This window comes from Vulpes lagopus, chromosome 7 (assembly GCF_018345385.1).
Source record: "Vulpes lagopus strain Blue_001 chromosome 7, ASM1834538v1, whole genome shotgun sequence".
In the NCBI taxonomy this organism is placed as follows: Eukaryota; Metazoa; Chordata; class Mammalia; order Carnivora; family Canidae; genus Vulpes; species Vulpes lagopus.
The window spans coordinates 46,741,061-46,760,656 of NC_054830.1; positions in this window are offsets into that span (position 1 = coordinate 46,741,061).

Here is a 19,596-nt window from a genome sequence, read left to right on the forward strand (position 1 = left end):
GGTATTATGCTGAGTGAAATAAGTCAATCAGAAAAGGACAAACATTATATGGTCTCATTCTTTTGGGGATTATAAAATTAGTGAAAGGGAATAAAGGGAAAGGAGAGAAAATGAGTAAAAAGATCAGTGAGGGTGACAAAACATGAGAGACACCTAACTCTGGGAAATGAACAAGGGGTAGTGGTAGGGGAGGTGGGTGGGTGGTTGGGGTGACTGGGTGATGGGCACTGAGGGGGGCACTTGGCAGGATGAGCACTGGGTGTTATGCTATATGTTGGCAAATTGAACCCCAATAAAAATAATGATAATAAACTAAAGGAAAAATTTTAAAGAAAGAAAAGAAAAATAAATAAAAATACACTTTAACTTACTATTACACCTGATAATGTGTCATCTATGTAAATTACAAGTACCATTATTGAAGAACAGGTACCAATAAATTGGCACTTTAAAATATAAAAAAAAAATAGAAATGTGTGAGTGGTGGTTGAAAGAGAACAGAAACTATACTCAAGTCTTTATTCTTTCCTATTCTACACCAAAGTCTATGCAGCACAGACTTTAGCTTCATTGCAGAGTACCTTAATTCGCAAAGGCTGACATCATTCGTTATATTCTTTCAAGAAATTACCATTTTTATTCTGTGCTTTGCCAAAGCTTCATGGGGGCTGAGAACAGAGGACCACTCTGATTGTTCGGAAAACCATGTTGCCACCCCCACCCCCACCCCACCCCACCCCATGTATCTCTTTAGCACACATCATCTGCCACTGCTTCTGAGCACTGACTTTCCATGGCAAAGATAATGTCACCTTGTTAGGTTTGGGATGGCAATTTAGACAAATGCCTTCCATCACTCTTTAATAACAAAACCCAATTTTTAGTCATATCTTTAAACACATGAATGGGAGAAAGTCTTCTAATAAAAGAAGCTACTCATTTGTTATAGTATGTGGCTTCATGCCCATGAATTCATGTTTTGCTGATAACCATTTTCTGCCACATTCATGCCTTAAAATAATGAAGAATAGGACATTCACAACCTGATTCTATGCTTTCTAGCTCTGGGACGGTTGTAGTGAGGAAGGAGCAGTGGTTTACTGCCATGTCCATTTCCATGGGTTGTGAATGATAGAGGAATTTTCTTCCCACTGAACAAATCTGCCAAGACCTTCAGCAGATTGGCTTCTTCAATTCTTGCCTTGAAGTTTTGGACTGCAGAATTCATGATGTAGAAAATAATCTACATCAGATGTTGTAGAGGATGACAGGTAAAGAACATGGGCTCTGAGGTTCTAGTAGCCTGGGTTCAAATCCTGACTCCACCATGTACAAGTCACGTGCCCTTAAGCAAATGACCTAACCTTTGTTTATCCGCAAAATTGGAAATAAGATGTTTGCCACACAGAATTTCTATGAGAAATAAATGAGATAATGCCTCTAAAGAATTTAGAATAATGATTGACATACTGTCTTTAGTCTTTAGCAAGTAATTGTTGGATATTTTCTTTCATATTAATATCAGATAAAACTTATTCAGAAAATCACAACATAATAAAATGTTAGTTTGATGTTCTTAACTGGATTTCAATCCTGCATTTAATCCTAATGATGATATATCCAGCCTTTTATACGGGCTGTAGGCAGTTTTTCTCTTGGGTGGTAGAGACGGGAGAGAAGCAGAGAGTTTGGATATTGTAAGTTAGCAAATGATGTGAGGGGTTTTAAATGTGAGTAATGTTACAATGGAATTTTTACCATAATTACTTCAAAATAATATTTGATGCACAGCCAGTATTAATTTTATGAAGTTATTTGTATTTTATTCCAGAAAGGATTTATGATAGGCTAAAATACAACAATTGTTCCCATACATGGTAACATCTGCATTTTTCAAATTTTAAATGTAGGGTTTTAAATTATTATATTCTTCCCAATAGCTGTGAATATAATATATCCAACCAATGAATGTAAGTAGATTTCCTGTTATTCTTTGATTCAAGTCTTTTTATTTAGTAATTTCTTTTTATTTATAGTCTCCTAAATCTTATTTCTGTCTCAGAAATAAAACATTTTTTCTAGTAATGCAAACATATATAATTGGATGATAAGAATGAATGAGACTCTCAAATATGACTAACATATCTACTTCTGATTTAATAAGGAATTGAAGGACTGGATGTTTTCAGACTGTATTTTACTGAAGAATGTCTCCAGGAACCTCTATAAAAAGGAGCTCTTCATTACATCAGCAGTCCTTGACTTTATTTCCATGTTTTAATTTTGTTACAGCCATTGGTAGGGTTAACAGCTGGAAAAATGAACCAACTAGGAATGAATGGAAGTGGGCCTTATGTTGTGGAAAGGCCACTAAACTGAGAGTCAGGAAATCCAGGTGTTCTTAACACCCCAATAATACCAGCTAACATTTATTGAGTATACAACAAGGACCAGGTGAGCCCAATTTATTTATTTATTATCTCATTTAAATGAAACAGTTTGACTCTAAAGTAATCCCTCAGGCAAGACGACTAGGGCCAATATTAGGGCAGACTCATCAGGTATGAACACACAATATTCCACTTGGATAATTGCCCAAGTGCCCCCTTGCAAGGCATGATAATGTCCAAGGCTATCCTATTTTGGAGTACAGATTTTTATCATTAGAGCCATTATCAAAGAGCAGGCTTTACTGGTCATTATTTGAGGATTGCTGGGTGAATTTAAAAAGGGTTTCTTTGTGTGCTATAACATCCTTAAAGCAAATGGAAGGAACGAATATGGCAGACAAATTAGTGGAAAACAGAATGTTCCTAGTTGGCCTTCGGGAGAAGGAAGCTGGAAGTTGTTGTAACCATGTAGTAGGTTATATGCTGTGCCCAAGGAAAATACAGAGGCAGTGGCCCAACCACTCAGGTGGAAGCTATGCCTAAGGATTTGGACAAAATAACCACTGGGTCCCATTTGGGACCACCAGTAAACCCCTGGGTGGCATGACTAGTAGAGCCAAATCAGTTACTATACTTTAATATGACAGGATAGCTACACAGTTCCAATGATATCCATCCCATCCTCATGGTACAACTGAGTTAGTTGTTTGGAGTGATTTTTCTATTTCCAGCATAGGGATGCCCAGATATTCAAATGTCCATAACCTAGGATAAGCCACATAACCCATCCCAAATGTGAGCATAACTTCCCATGGCTCCGTTGGTGATATTTCTAGGACATTTCTGGTCAGCAGTTAGGTGAGGTGCCTGTGTAGTTTGATTGACAGAAGAAAAAATACCCATGCCCTTTGTTTTTGATAGTGTGTGTCACAGAGCAATTTTCTGGCTCAATATTGGTAATGGCAGAAGAATCAAGAGTACCTGTCCTAGCTTCTTCTTTCTTGAGGTACTGCTTTAGGGTCTTTCAGTTCTCTCCCTGGCATGGTGATATCCACCATGGCAATTCTGACAAACTAAAGAGGGCATCTGTCCAATACCTAACAGGAAGATTGATTTCTTTGTCAGGGACATTAGTGGGCCCACTGAAGAAAGGTATATCCATCGGTGGCCCATCTCATGACCAGACACTACAGGAGCAGCAGAAGTTGAATGTGGAACACAGGTGTTTAGTAGAAACTTATAAAGGGCAGTCTTCCTCTTCTATAAGAATTGTACTTATGGCCTGACTTTAGATGTTAATCTGGCTGCAGTATTAGAAATTTGGTCTCTTATACCACACATGATGGCCAAGGATGCAGCACTGTCAGGCCTGAGGAGTTGGGCCAGGTGTGAGATATACTAGACCAGGACCTCCACTTTCTCCCTTCTCTCAATAGTGAGTGTTCCATTCCAGGTATAGTGCATTTCAGCAGGGTCAGCTTGTAGCAAGACAATGGGATCCCAGCAGTGGTGGAGTAGTTCTTCCTCCACTCACGGGTGTGAAGTAACTCACCCATTCTGGTGAAACATCTTGTTGAATCCCAGCAGTCAACTCCTTTCTAGGGGCTTGGTGTTCTTGGGTGTATAAAATTAGTTTATCCATGGTGAGAGTTGAGACAATGGCTGTTTCTGCAACTTATTTTCTATTACAGTACTGGGGGCCTTAGAATGAGTCCCTGGGCTGGCATATAAGGCAATTGGCTTGATAATTCAACTGTATTAAATCCTGAGACAGTACTTTGGTCCACCCAGCCAAGGTGGTTTTACTTCTTGGTAATTTAATATACTTCAATATTCCATTCTTTCTACCAATGCTGCTGCTTATGGGTTATACAGAAGATGGCAGCTCCATTTAATGTCATGTTCTTTTGCCCAGTCATGCACATTATGACCTTTGAAATGTGACCCCAATCATGTCTATTTGATGAGGGTATCCATACATGGTATTTATCTTCTCTAATCCCCTAATGGTGGTAGCCTAGTTTGCTCGGTAACTAGGAAAAGCATGGGTTAGGCCAGATGCAGTGTCCATACAAACTAGGGCATATTTAAGACTCTCCTTCAAAGGCAGGGAGACAATGTAATCAATCAGCTAATCCTTTACCAGTTGGGAACTCTGGTGGATGCCGTCAAACTCCTCTGGCAGTTGCCTCAGACTTTGTTTATAACACATGATAGGCTGTTACTGCATTGACCAAGTTGCTGTATTTCAAGAGCAATCCAGCATCCTTGGTAATATACCATCCCTCTAGAGTAGTTACTCTTGCTATGCACCCAATCTGCTGTATGTATGTGTATGAAGGGTCAATTGCTCTGGCTTATACCAGAGCTAGGACATCAGCTTTCTTTCTTTCTTTCTTTCTTTCTTTCTTTCTTTCTTTCTTTCTTTCTTTCTTTCTTTCTTTCTTTCTTTCTTTCTTTCTTTCTTTCTTTCTTTTTTAAGATTTTATTTATTTATTCATGAGAGACAGAGCGAGAGAGATAGAGAGACAGAGACAGAGACACAGGCAGAGGGAGAAGCAGGCTCCATTCAGGGATCCTGGTTTGGGACTCGATCCTGGGACTCCAGAATCATGCTCTGGGCTTAAGGCAAGTGCTAAACCATTGAGCCACCCAGGGATCCCCAACATCAGCTTTCTGATAGCCAAGAAATGTCAGTCTCTCATGAGCAAGGACATGGAAGACAATGAGGATTGCCTCAGTTTTTTGCAGGTGAACCAAATGTCATTTCACATATCCTGACCCCACAAGGGCTTATTTATGATCATCTACACCCCAACTTCCCATTGTCAAGCCATGGAGTTAGTCCCTTTAGAATAACCCAATTGTCAGTGCAAAATGTTAATGGGTAAGGCTCATGGGTGATCACCAGCCAACCTGCTTTAAGTTCAGCCCACTGGATGCTGTGGTTTGCTTACATTTCCAGCTATCTGTATACCAGACATTAGTAGGAATTTCTTCCATTCCTTCTGTACAGGCCAGAGCAGCTTCCACAGTGATAGTGACCTATATATTTGGGGGATCTACATATTCTATAGGCCCTAGTAGCATCTGCATTTCTAGACACAGTGGGCTTGTGGACAGGGACATCGTCTGTTGCAAATAGGCATGTTACTTAGTCAAAGTGGGAGTTTGAGCAGTAGCAAAGGTGGATGGAACATATTCTCAACTCATCCCCTGATAGGAAAGGAAGTCCTTACCATGATGTGTTGTTCTCTCATGAGAGGGTCTACCTGGAGCACTGTGTACACAGCTAGAAGCTATTACTCTATGAGGGTATATTGGGTTGTTACCCACTTCCAGAGCTAAAACTAAATTTCTGGATGTATATTCCTTCTCTTATCTCTACCATTGTCCAAACCATACATGACAAACATATTCAACTCAAATGATAGCTCTGCTTGGGAGATGCTCATAGCTTTAATCTTCTTCACCAGTAATTCTGTTTCCTCAAAGGCAGATTGCTACTCTGATGCCTAGTGCCACATATGCCCTTTCTTTACTAGGTTTTATAAAGGACAGAGTCACTGTGCCAGGTACACAATAAAAGTGCTCGTGAATCCCAAAATCCCTGCAAAGCTTTTACCTTTTTGTTCTTGTGAGTTAGATAGGCTTGCACCTTACCAATACAGCTTCTGGGATACCGCACATCTCACTCAACCAAATGACTTCCAAGAACTTTATAGCAGTGCCTAGGCCTGGAATTTTCTGTGGGTTCACTGCCCATCCTCTCACATATTCTAGCAAAGCCTGTGGATTGCTCTGCAGCAGAGACAAGTCTTTGCATGTTAACATTATGTCATCGATGTAATTGGGACATTTTACTGATGTGGGGAAAGAAAACAGGAACAGATCTTGGGCTACCATCCCATGATATATGGTGAGGCTGTACTGGCAACCTTGAGAAAGCATTTGAAAGGTTCATTGTTATCCCTCCAAGAAAAGGCAAATATAATCTGTGACTCAGTGGCCAAAAATATATTGCAAAAGGCATTCGCTAAGTCCAGTCACAGTATGGTATATTCACCACAACCAAAGTATCTAAGATAGTGGAAATGTTGGACAGAGCCACATAGATAGGGGCACTGCCTTGTTCAACTCTCAGCAGTCCACAGTCATCCACCATGAGCCATTGGCTTTGTTATAAGTCATACCAGGCTATTGAAAGCACTAGGAGCAAGGTGTACAATACCTTGGTGCAATTTGGTGCAATTGAATTTGGTGCAATTCTTGGATAATTTCTCCTATCTCTTTATGCACCACCCCCCAGACGATTTATATTGGCAGTTACCACTCTTTGCAGGAGTGGCAGGCTTACTGGTTCCCAGTTGGTGCTTCTAGCCAGCACTGGTTCGATTAGTCTAATCTGGAGGCAGAATTTCCCAATTGATGTTGGCAGAGTTTGACCCTGTAGGGCATCAGGGGCCATTATGTTTTCTAGTACTGGAGAGATAAAAGCCTGACTATGTTTTACACCTGAAACTAATATAATGGTGTTTGTTGACTATACTTCAGTTCAAAAGAAAAAAACAAAAACCTCATAATGGGGTCCCCTACCCCATTGGAAGTATAACCAATTTGCAATGTCAAAGGAACTTTGGGAACACAACCATTTGATCTCCATAACCACTGGACAGTGCTGAGAGAGCCAGAAAACTTCTGAATGTTTCCATCTATTAGAGTCCATTTGGCTCCAGTAACCATTGGAACTGTCAGTTCTTATTTCTGGAGAAAGAGTGAATAGTAAGCTCAACTTAAGGTCTGTGATTGCCTCAAAAAACTCTCACCTGGAGGCCTCCTTGGCCTACATGGGAACCTATAGCCAAGGCATGGGAGCTACCACTCCCAAAAGGACTGTATCCCTGAGGCCTCTGCTGGAGCAGATGGGGCATCAGGGATGGTAGGGGAAGATGAGATTGTTCTAAACTATTGTTCAGATTTTAAGGCTTTACACAAGCCAACCAAGATAATGCTAGGCTGTCAGTCGATCTGTTCAGGTGGAGCCCCTGCAGCAATGAAGTTAAACCAAACTTGCTTTCCATGTTATTTTTACTAGAACTTTTATAGCTGATTGGAGTAGCTTTTTAGTTTTCCAACCTCCCTCTCTGTCTTGGGTATTTCTCAAAATCCATCCCCACCCCCAGGATTTGTCCATTTCCCACAGATCAGCAATGAATTGTCCAGTATCACAAAAGTCTTGTTCCACAGCTAGACTCAGTATGGATGTCACCATCCCATACCAGGTGCTGGGGGTTGCCTGGGGAACTTTCACTTTTATTCCTGCAGTGAATGAGGCCCAATCAGGGCCTTCAGTGAAAGGAAAGTAGGTTGCCTATGTCCTTCCCAATTCCCTAAGAGTGTTAACCTCCTTTATGGATTTCCAGGGTTCCATGTGCCCAGAGAGATCCTCCTTTTTTTTTAAGATTTTATTTATTTATTCATGACAGACACAGAGAGAGAGAGAGAGAGAGAGAGGCAGAGACACAGGCAGAGGGAGAAACAGGCTCCATGCAGGGAGCTGGATGTGGGACTTGATCCCAGGACTCCAGGATCACCCCCTGAGCCAAAGGCAGATGCTTAACCGCTGAGCCACCCAGGTGTCCCCAGAGAGGTCCTTCTTATTGGGTGAGGCCTTCCTGCAGGATGGAATAATCCAATCTCTAAGGGTGTGAGTACTGTGAATCCCCTGAGCACCACACAAGTGCTGCTAGAGGGCAGGGTATGTTGATGTTGTTCAATTTTCTCTGCCTCATGCCAGGTCAGAGAAATGCCATCACCCCTGTATCTCATAGTTGCACTAGCCATGCCTGGATGCTTTCTCTGGCTTTTTGCTGGGATTTGGCAGCTGTATCAATAAGCTCAGGGAAAGTATTCTTTCCTTTCTTTGCCTTCAGTGCCTTGTGTGGTTCCTTGAACAAACACATTAGACCAGTGCTGAGGATCAATGCCTACTCTCTCAAAGCTGTGTCCTTGGAACAGCTCCCACTGTGGAAACAGTAGACAGAGCATATAGTCCAAGGACAAAGGAGGGGTTACAGAGCCTTTAATTATTCAGGTCCAGCTTTTTGGTCAACCATCAGGAACCTCCTCCTAACTACCTCCTCTGACACTCTCAAAGTTGACAGCACTCCAGACAAGTTAGTTGTAAACACAGTCAAATCTCTGAGGATAGGGATCCCTGGGTGGCGCAGTGGTTTGGCGCCTGCCTTTGGCCCAGGGCGCGATCCTGGAGACCCGGGATCGAATCCCACATCAGGCTCCCGGTGCATGGAGCCTGCTTCTTCCTCTGCCTGTGTCTCTGCCTCTCTCTCTCTCTCTCTGTGACTATCATAAATAAATAAAAAAAAAAAATTAAAAAAAAAATCTCTGAGGATAGGGGCACTTAGATGGCTCAGTGGTTAAGTCTTTGGCTCAGGTCATTATCCTGGTCCTGGGATTGAGTCCTGCATTGGACTCCCCACAAGGAGCCTGCTTCTCCCCCTACCTATGTCTCTGCCTCTCTCTGTGTCTCTCATGAATAAATAAATAAATAAAATATTTTAAAAAAATCTTTGAGGATATATTTTATATATTTAATGAGATTCCAAGGTTGGGAAGAAAAGATAACCTAATTTTTAAATATTTTGAGTACCTACGATGTGCCAGGCAGTCTGTATCATGATTCCAAATTCACTCAGTGTAAATAGGAAAGATACACCAACAATCAATCAATCAATCAATCAATAAAATAAGTAAGTGATCAGCTAAGTGTACCCACATGTTTATATTATATATCTATAATTACTTATGTAATGATGTATACTATATTACATATACTATGTGTTCTGTTTTGAGAATGAGTTTTAGTTATTGTTTATATGTATCAGTTGTATGTTTCTGCATAGCAATTATCCTCAAATTTCATGGCTTAAAACAACACACATTTACCATTTCACAATTTCTATGGGTCAGGAATCCAGGTGTGGCTTAACTGGGTCTTCTGGCTCAAGGTCTCTTATAAAGCTGCAATCAAGATGTTGAACAGGGCTGTGTTGTTTTTTAAGCTCAGCTGAAGTGAGTCTGTCTCTAGGTTCACTTACATGATTTTTGGCAGATTCAATTCCCGGCACGTTCTTGGCTCTAAGTTCCTTACTGCATTGTCCTCTCCATGGGACAGCTCAAAGGATGGTAGCTGGGATACATAAAAATGAATGAATGGGAGCCCTCAAGAGGGTAAACAAATCAGAAATCAGTCTTTTGTAATCTAATCTAAGAACTAACATCTTGCCCTCCCCTTTTAAATTGAGATATAGTTCAATATTGTATAAATTGAAGAGGTACAACATATTGATTTGATACATTTATATTGCAATATACTTGGTAGATAAATAAGTCATGGAGATCTAATACACAGTACAGTGATGATAAACATCTTGTCACTTTTGCTGCATTCTATTCATCAGCAGCAAATCACTAGGTCCGCCTCACACCCAAGCAGAGGCATTAATATCTAGAATTGGGGATCACTAGGGACCATCTTGGAAAGCAGCCCATGTCAGTGTCCTTCATCGTTTGGTTGTTTGACTAGGAAGAGAGTTGGAGCAGGAGGTGAGTGCTGAGCACTGCTAGCACCACTCTCAGCTTACTGTATCTCGTAAGGATTCAATAAAGGCTCTATCCCCAAGATAAATTAAATCCAGAGTGCCTGTTCAGGTTGGCAGCATCCCAGCCCATTAACTTCTCAAATGACTCGTATGCATAATATCTGGAATTCTGAAGGACGTGATAGGAGTTCTGAGCATTAGCTTAGCATGAGTATATATGTCAAATATATTCACTTGAGTTTCTCATAGAAACTTCCAAACTTGAAACAGAAGAAAGCATTCTTAATTCTCTTTAAGTAAATATTCCTTCACTGAAGGGGCAGTCGGGTGGAGGAATGAAAGAATGACATGACAGAGAACAACACAGAAAATGTTGCTCAAAATTTAACATCTCACAGATGAAAATCTCAATATAAATTGGTTGAATGACAAATCATGAATAATACCTATGTATGCTTACATAATAGTGTATGTCTCTACAATGACTACTGAACTAGGATTAAGTTCTGTGGTGGAAATTTTGGGTGAATAATAAGAAAATATGAATTACTAGGAGTTCCATTCAGAGCACAGTTGATCCTCACCTAGAGTAAGGGGAGTAAAGGAAAATACAGATAGACTCATAAACTATCTTTATTTTTTTTTTAAGATTTTATTTATTTATTCGTGAGAGACACAGAGAGAGGCAGAGATAGAGGCAGAGACATAGGCAGTGAGAGGAGAAGCAGGCTCCATGCAAGGAGCCCTATATGGGACTTGATCTGGGGACTCCAGGACCACGCCTGAGCCAAAGGCAGATGCTCAACCACTGAGCCACCCAGGTCTCCCTAGACTATTTTTAAAAATAACACTGAATGGATATAAGATTGAATTACTTGCATCCAAAATTAGAAACTTGAGAAAAGGGAAAAAAGAAAGAAATCCAGAATTTTGAGATGAATACAATAGTAACCTATTAGTTGAAAATGGCTTCTCTCTCTCTCTCTCTCTCTCTCTCTCTCTCTCTTTCTCTCTCTCTCCCCCTCACTCTCTTTTCTCCTAAGCTGTGGGCTATGACATCCATAGGAGAAGTTGCTGGCAGAGGCAAGGACTTTTTTTTTCTGGCAGGCTGTGTGCAGGAATGGTGAACCAGACTGATGCCCTCATGTTACAATATGCACTCTATCTAGTGATTACTGTGTTGTGACAAACAAGTGATATTTTTGATTGTTAATCCTTTAAATACTTGTTTTTATAAAGACACTAACTTTTCTTTATTTTTTTGTAAGTTATAAATAGTGTAACTTACAAAATGGTTCTCAAACCATTATTGGGCTAGTGTAAGAGTTGACTATGTAGAACATTAGACTTAAGGAAAGGTAACCCGTTCTGAGAGAGCATCTATGACATGCAAGTAAAGTGTTGGATAACGTGTGAATTTCTCCTTCCACATGTAGGTCATGAGTTTGTAACTTCAGTCTCCCTTCCCCAAAGAATGCTCAAATGGCATAATCTGACATTGCTTCATAATTTAAACAATACTGCCTTTCCTATGCTTAGGTTTAATGCTAGGACTCTGTGTTTCTTGAGTAAAGGAATGGTGTACAATATTTGATGTTTTATCCATGTTTGTAGAAGAAACTTAAACATGGTAGATTTCAAAAATGTTTTTATTTGCCTGATGAATCAGCTATAATTTAATGTATAATTATATACATTCAAATAAAATGAAGGTTGTCAAATATGATGCAGAAGAATATTTTGTTGGGTAATAATAGTGGAAAAAATATGAGGAAGGTGGTGACCAGAACAAGGCTTAGAACTCAAAAGTTTATGTATTCATAGTTTCCAAAGGATATCCCAAAAGGAATGTGTTCAAGACGGTCAATGTATTTCATTTGAGATGTTTTTCAAAAGCTTAAGAAAAAATAAAATGTATCATTTCTACATAATAAGAAATGATTCTAGGTGTCATATGATACAGATGGTGACACTACTTTGGTGTTCTCATATCTGTCTTCCTTTTTGTATAAAATTTGTCTTCAGGCAAAAAAAGGCTTGGCCCCTTTTGTGATTGTAAGATGGCTACACCAAGTAAATGCATCTCATCTAAATGTGACAGAGTCCATGTAGTCCATGGGGAAAAAAAGCCTAATTCTATTTATAATTATTTGTAAGGTTGGAGAATTTCCCAGAAACCCTAGCCAATACATCTCATTAGATGGAAATGTATCACATGTTCATGATCATCTTTTAAGCAGAACATATGCCCAGGCCTGGAATAAAGCTGGCCTTTCCTGGATAAGGTTAAGAGGAAGTTGGTGAACACCTGGACAAAATTAAGATTAGAAAGAAGGATAATGGGGGTGGAAATAGAGGTTAGATATACACCTAACAGTATCTACCATAAAAATAATTATTCTAAAGTCAAGTAAGTTTAGAAAGTCCTGGGTTTAATTTTATTTCAAATTTTCTTCATTGTGAAAATTAGAGTATTTTTATACTCATGTGCATTACAAATCTTAAAGGTAGGATATAATGTGTGGCATTTCCCTACCTAGTATTTTTCTTTTTTACTTTTTTAAGATCTTATTTATTTATTCATGAGAGACACTGAGAGAGAGGCAGAGACATAGGCAGAGGGAGAAGCAGGCTCCATGCAGGGAGCCCGATGCAGGACTTGATCTCAGGACTCCAGGATCACGCCCTGGACTGAAGGTAGGCTCTCAACCGGGGAGCCACCCAGGCATCCTCTTACTTGTTCTATTTATTTGTTTACTTCTATTTGTTTTGTTATATTATTACATTGTTATAAACTCATGTGACAATATTTCATGGTTTATGAAATAATAGTACAGATCTGTAGGATGCAGGTGGTGTTCATTTTGAACTCCCAGGCTCTGAACTCTCTCTTAAAAAAAAAAAAAATTCATTTACTTTTTCATGAGAGACTCAGAGAGAGGTAGAGGCTCCCTTTGGGGAGCCTGATGTGGGACTTGATCCCAGGACCCCGGGACCACAACCTGAGCCAAAGGCAGTTGCTCAACTACCGAGCCACCCAGGTGCCCCTGAACTCTCTTCTATGTATGGGAAATTCTACAATTTTTGAAGCTTGGTGGGAAGAAAAGTTCAGTAAGATGTTAAGAGTTGGGAATGTTTCATATCTCCTTTCTCAGTGTGGCTCGTAGCTAGGTCACAGACATAGTTTTGACATAGAAAGTGGTGACTCAAGAAGAAAGTAATGAGACAATATCTCTCCTTCTCCTCCTCCCCTTATCCCCTCCTTCTTTTTCTTCTCTTCTTTTTCTTTTTTCCTCCTCCTCCTCCTCCTCCTCTTCTCTCTCCTCCTCCTTCTTCTTTTCTCTCTCTCTCTCTCAGTGGGAACAGTTTTTTTTTTTCTCTCCAAATATGAACTGAAGTGTGATCTGGAGTGTTTCTTATGGCCACTCAACCTTAAACATAGTTCTCTAGCCTTCCTAATGTTTCTGTGAGCTATCCAAAGACTTTTTAATAAATTACTGTTCAGTCTATTTCAGGCACAGTCACATTTTGTTGGTTGCAACTGAGTACCAGGACCAATATAAGTATTGATAGTGAAAATAACATTTTAAAGTAAGAATAAAAGACATTAATAAATGTGACTATATGGTGATTGGTGACTACAGAAGGTGATGATTTATCTCAAAGAATTAGGCTAGCAGACAATGTTGATTACTTCTGAATTGTCAAGGAAATATTCACATGTTTAAAAGTGTTCTTGATTTCAGTTTACATTTTTGCATAAAATAGCTTAACGAAACATTGCCAATGAATAGCAGAATGACAGGGGAGAAATATTTCCAACCAAACTGTTGAGAACCCCTGCTAATGATAGGTAATTTCTAATGAAGCTAAAATGTATAGCTTCATTGCTAAAATGAATGTATAAGTCACTGGGAAAATGAAATTTTATTATACAAATCTGTTTTAGAATGCATAAATTTTTATAAAAGATTTTCTTTCTTTATTTGACAGAGAAATAAAGCCAGAGAGCACAAGCAGGAAGTGGGAGCACAGAAAGGCAGAGGGAGAGGGAGAAGCAGGGAGCCAGAGCAGGGCTCCATCCCAGGATCCTGGGATCATGACCAAAGTGAAGACATACACTCAATCGACTGAGCCACCCAGGTGCCCCAGGAATGCATAAATTTTATAAACCAAGAAAATTAAAATGTTTAAATTTGAAGGAATATACTCAGGTGTATCAGAATTATATTTAAATCTCCAATATCATTATTTTCATACTCTTTTTTTCAAGAGGTTCAAATCATTTAACTACACTATTGAGTTTGGAAAGTTAAGAACCATCCTTCCCTTTATAGAAAGTGTCATTAGTATCATTGCAGCTACTTAAATTAAACTCAGGAAGTTTTATTCATTTTTTAAGGCAAACATTTTTTGGACAGAACTAAAAAAAAAGTGTTCACAGCTTCAGTATTTTACCTTCTAGCTAAAAATTTACCATGCATGAGTCTATACATCAGAATAACAAAAACTTAACAAGTTTGTAGAAAATGGCAAATAATTCTTCACAGGAAGCCTAATCTGTCATGGTTTGGTTAATTTCTAATGGCAAAATAACACTAAATCAAATACACAATTTTCTGTCTATTTTGCTAAGATTAACTTTATAAAAACAAAGTTATAATGTTTTTCTAAGTGCTTTTCATTGGACAAAAATGTATTTCCTCTCCAGTTCTTCATTAGGCAAAATGAAAAATATTCATCTAAAACATGGGCTTGTGTGTGATTATCCAACCAAATAAAATTATTACTGGCAGGCAGGAAATAATGACTTAGAGATAATAGCTATACTGAATCAGATGACTTATGCAAATCTTCTCTCATTGGCAACCATTTTTTCCTGTTCTGATTCTTTTTCCTTTCCAGCATTGCATTAAAAGGAATTCATTTCTCACAGGCCAGACTTGGTTTTTATTTACAAAGCTTGAAATCCTAATCTGAACTGATTACTTAGAAACATATATCAAGAAATTATGTTGCAACATCAGATTTTGACATAAAATCAAATAAATTTCCATTGGAGTCTTTTTCATGTTTTATTGATTTTGTATCAACATTCATATTACAACTGGTTTCTTTAATATGTATGTATGCATGTTCTCTGTTGGAAAGAATAGCTCCATCCCCCAGTACCTTTCTGATGTGATTTTTTAGTTTCCACTTTGTATTATTCTTATCTCTGCATATCTTTATTTCCCTATTTCAGTGAAATCTTCATTTTTCATTCCAACTTCCTGCTAACACATAATTGGTTATTGATACAACATGCTTCCTGGCACAGGGTAAGTTTCAATAAATCTTTATTGCACAATGAACTCAATAAGTAATAAAATAAAATACCCTACTGGTTTGTGTTTTCTTTTATATCCCATAAAAATAATCCTAACCACAGAAGTATTCCCGTGGGTTTTTCTCATTACACCAATTCTTACTTCTATATGGTAGAAGCACATAGTAAACTGTTTCAATAATTCTAATTAAAAATATTCATGTATATTGTTCATTTAATTTTATCTAAATATCGGATTCCAGTTTGTTTCTTAAGCATGGGTCTAAGGATCAGGGATTGACCTTTTATCACCATCTGTGTCCTTTTGAGTCTGTGATTTTTTTTTTTTTTTAGGATTTTATTTATTTGTTCATGAGAGACACAGAGAGAAAGAGAGGCAGAGACATAGGCAGAGGGAGAAGAGGCTCCTCCCAGGGAGCCCCATGCACGACTCAACCCCAGACCCCAGGATCATGCCCTGAGCCGAAGACAGATGCTCAACTGCTGAGCCATCCAGGTGTCCCAAGTCTGGGATATTTTTGAAGGTTAAGTTATTGGCCCACATTCCTCTACCTCCCTACCACCACTGATGTGCTTTACCATATAACTTTTGGTTCTTCTCACAAAAGGTGGAGCCCTGTCTTGTGTCTTTAGCTAGTCCATATAGCCTGCTTTAGCCAATGGTATATTAGTCGTCACACTACAAACAGATATTTGCATAGTTGGGCATGCTTTCTTTTGTTTCCTATGTGGCCAGGAGAACATGCCCAGCTGGCCCCCCGTTTTTGGGGGTAGGACAAGAGATTCCTGGAGCAGAGTGATGTTAACCAACTGGATTACAAATCACTCTTATCCCAGCTACCAAAGTATGTTGCAGAAACACTCCAGCCAGCCTGCATTTGTGAGCAAGAAATAAACGCAGATGGTTGTATGTCAAAGAGACTTTGTAGTTGCTTTGTAGTTATGTAATAACAATGACTAATAGAGAAACGATTGAAGAGTACTGAGTCACAACATTACTTCCCCCAACCACCCCTGAGAAAATTGGTAATAAAGACAATGATAGTAAGAATTGCTGCTTATTAGTGCCTACCAAAAGCCAGCAATCACTGGATGCTTTGCACATTGTAATCCCATTTCATGCCATGAAGATGACTCTACGAAGTAGGAAATACTATCCTTATTTCATTCCTAGGAAGGGCGTATAATTTGCCAAAAATCACAAAGATAGGAAGTGGCAATTCCAAGTTTACAAGTCAATGAATTCAGAATAAAAAGCTTCTATTTTGTGCCAAGATGACAAAATTTGCCTTTGATATTCTCAAACTTCCCCTTTGTTTCCCCATTCTCTTGACTCCAGTCCCGTATCCTTCTCAGCTCATTTCCTATTGAGATTAGTACTTTCATGCTGCTTAAGCCTAGATTTTAAGGGCTCCAAATTTAGATTGCCTTCCATTGGCTCCTAATTTGGTAGTGGAGTATATGGACAGCTGGGGTGAGAAAATACTTTCCAATAGTTGTAGAATGTTCAGAGCCAAACAAAAAACAAAAAACAAAACAAAAACATTAACAACAAAGTTATTATCTGAATAGATTATTCTGTCAAATAAAATATAAGTGAATCACCCAGCTTTATTGGATTGGAATTGTGTGCAAGATAATGAAAGAAAATCAAGGGTTGCTTAATAGACAAAAACTTAGGAACAATGGGGATGTCAGTTTCCAACTTTAGCATTGTAGAATTCAAATGTCATTTGATTAGAGAACACAAAGCAGGAATAGCAGCCAGGGTGATTATTTAAAAATGCAAATCTGATGATGTAACTTGCATTCTAGTAAGTAGAGACAGTCATTTTTTTTAAGTGTATTTAGGAAAGGATACATATTTGAGGGGGGAAAAAAGTATAGCAGGGTATGGGAGGTCAAATGTTCTGTTTACAATATTTGGAGGTGGTCAGGTCAGGGCACATAAAGAAAGTAACATTGAAACGGAGTTAGTCCTGTAAATAGAAAGGAGGAAGAGTGCTCCAGGTATAAGGGAATTCCAATGCCAATGTCCATAAGGTAAGAATGTACCTGATATCAAATTTGTCAACATCAAGAGCTTCTCTACCACCACCAATTTTCTTAATTATCTTCTTAAAAACAATGAAGTTTTTGACCTGGTAAAGAATTATCTGGTTAATTCCTTACCCAAATCTCTGCTTTAATTTGCTTTTGTAGATACAGTTTGATTTAAATACTTCTGAGGATAAAAATGAAAAACCAATGCAAAGGTTACAATATATATTCTCTTCCCTCTTAAACATGTCATGATTTTTTACATTAGTTGCTGAAAGTCATATAATATTGTAAATATATGGGTTCACAAATTGGCTTGTAGGAATTCAAACTAGAGAAGATAACATTTATTAAAGAGAGAGATTTATTATGCTATAAAACATATATCACACAAAACTCAATTAGACTCTCTTAAAGTTTTCCATGTTACTCATCTGGCATAGTATAAATTGGCCAATAACTTTCATGCTTTTTTTTTCTCCAGGGAAACATTTTATAGATGCTTATAAGCAAATAATGATTTTTTCCCCAAATATGTTTTCCTTAACTATATTTTCTTAAGTAAATGTGGTACTGTTGGATGCTTACAGTTACGTTATAAAGGAAATAGAATTTGTTTATTAAAAAAGATAATTCAGAGCTTTAAAAATGGCTCTGTTTAAAAGAAACTTTTCAAACATTTGCTTGAAAGTGAAAATTTTTATCAAATCTATTAAATAGTGAGTTAGTCTGACAATTCGTATTCTCCTTATTCCACATCATCTTGGATAATCAATAATTGGCTAATTTTTTTAACAAATTATTTTTCAAAAGACTGGGCCTTAATCTGGGCAAGCATATCATCAATACTGACATTTGCACAGTGTACAGCAACTGGCTGAGGTACAGATTTATGCTTCTTTCTGATAGGAAACAGGCATAGAAGTCAATGAGTTAACGAATATATCTAATGTGTATGTACTGGTAATATTTATTTCTTTAGCATAACAAAAAAATCAGATTGATCCAGTTGTTTCTGATATGGACAAAGTGCTGGGAAGCTCTTTGAGGTCTCTCTAGCCCCAGTTCCAGTATATAAAAGGTTGTTTAAATCAATTTAAAATATTTACATGAATGTATAAATAAAAGAATATTATGAAATAATATGCTGTTTTTGGAGCAAGTCCTATATAAGAATAGTTGCTCTTCACTTTGTATCATATTTGCTATTAAGTTTCTGTTGACTTTAAAGTAAGATTTTAGGGGCACGTGGGTGGCTCAGTGGTTGAGTGTCTGCCTTCAGCTCAGGTTGTGATCCTGGGGTCCTGGGATCGAGTCCTCCCAACAGGGAGCCTGCTTCTCCCTCTGCCTATGTCTCTGCCTCTCTCTGTGTCTCTCATGAGTAAATACATAAATAATCTTTAAAAAAATAAAATAAGATTTTGGGTCAAGAACAAAGTCTGCCCTGTTCCTAAATAGGATTCAACTTGAATAGATAATAGCAGTTTTTGTATTCTAATTTCAGTTTTAAACACAGGATTCAGGAGTACCTGGTGGCTCAGTTAAGAATCTGCCATAAGCTCAGGTCATGATCTCAGGGTCCTGACATGGGGCTGCATGTTGGGCTCCCTGCTCAGCAGGAAGTCTGCTTCTCTCTCTCCCCACTGCTCATGTTCTCTCTTGGGGGCTCACTGTCTCTCTCTCAAATAAAAAAAATATTTATTAAAAAAAACACAGGATTCAAGTTGAAGGAATAATTAGAAATCTTTTTAAGAGGATTGGTGAAAAACTTGGGCATCATATAGGACATTGATCAGCCAATTAAAATAATTGTAACTATGTAACATTTACAAATACTAAAATACTTTTAATTCTTTAGAAAGATGCCTAAGAATAGTTTTAGGCATGTATGTTTTTTTCTAATTCCTTTCTTTCATTACCAGCTGATAATATCAGGAAATTGCAATGATTCAGTGTTAGAGCATGAGCCTTTTAGATCTTTGACGGATACTAAGCTGAGAAGAATATATTGATTGAATTTTGTGCAATCTGTCTAGGTTGCATTTCTAGTTAGAATAACTTAGTTTGTTCCAGTGTTGTGTGTGACCCTGATGATATCTATCAAAGGAAATTGTTCATTCCTTTAGCTTTATTTTTATTGCTTTATTGACTCTGTGTTGAATGTTCAGTTTAGACTGAACAACTTGAAATAAGACCCAAGAAGCAGCACCCCTAT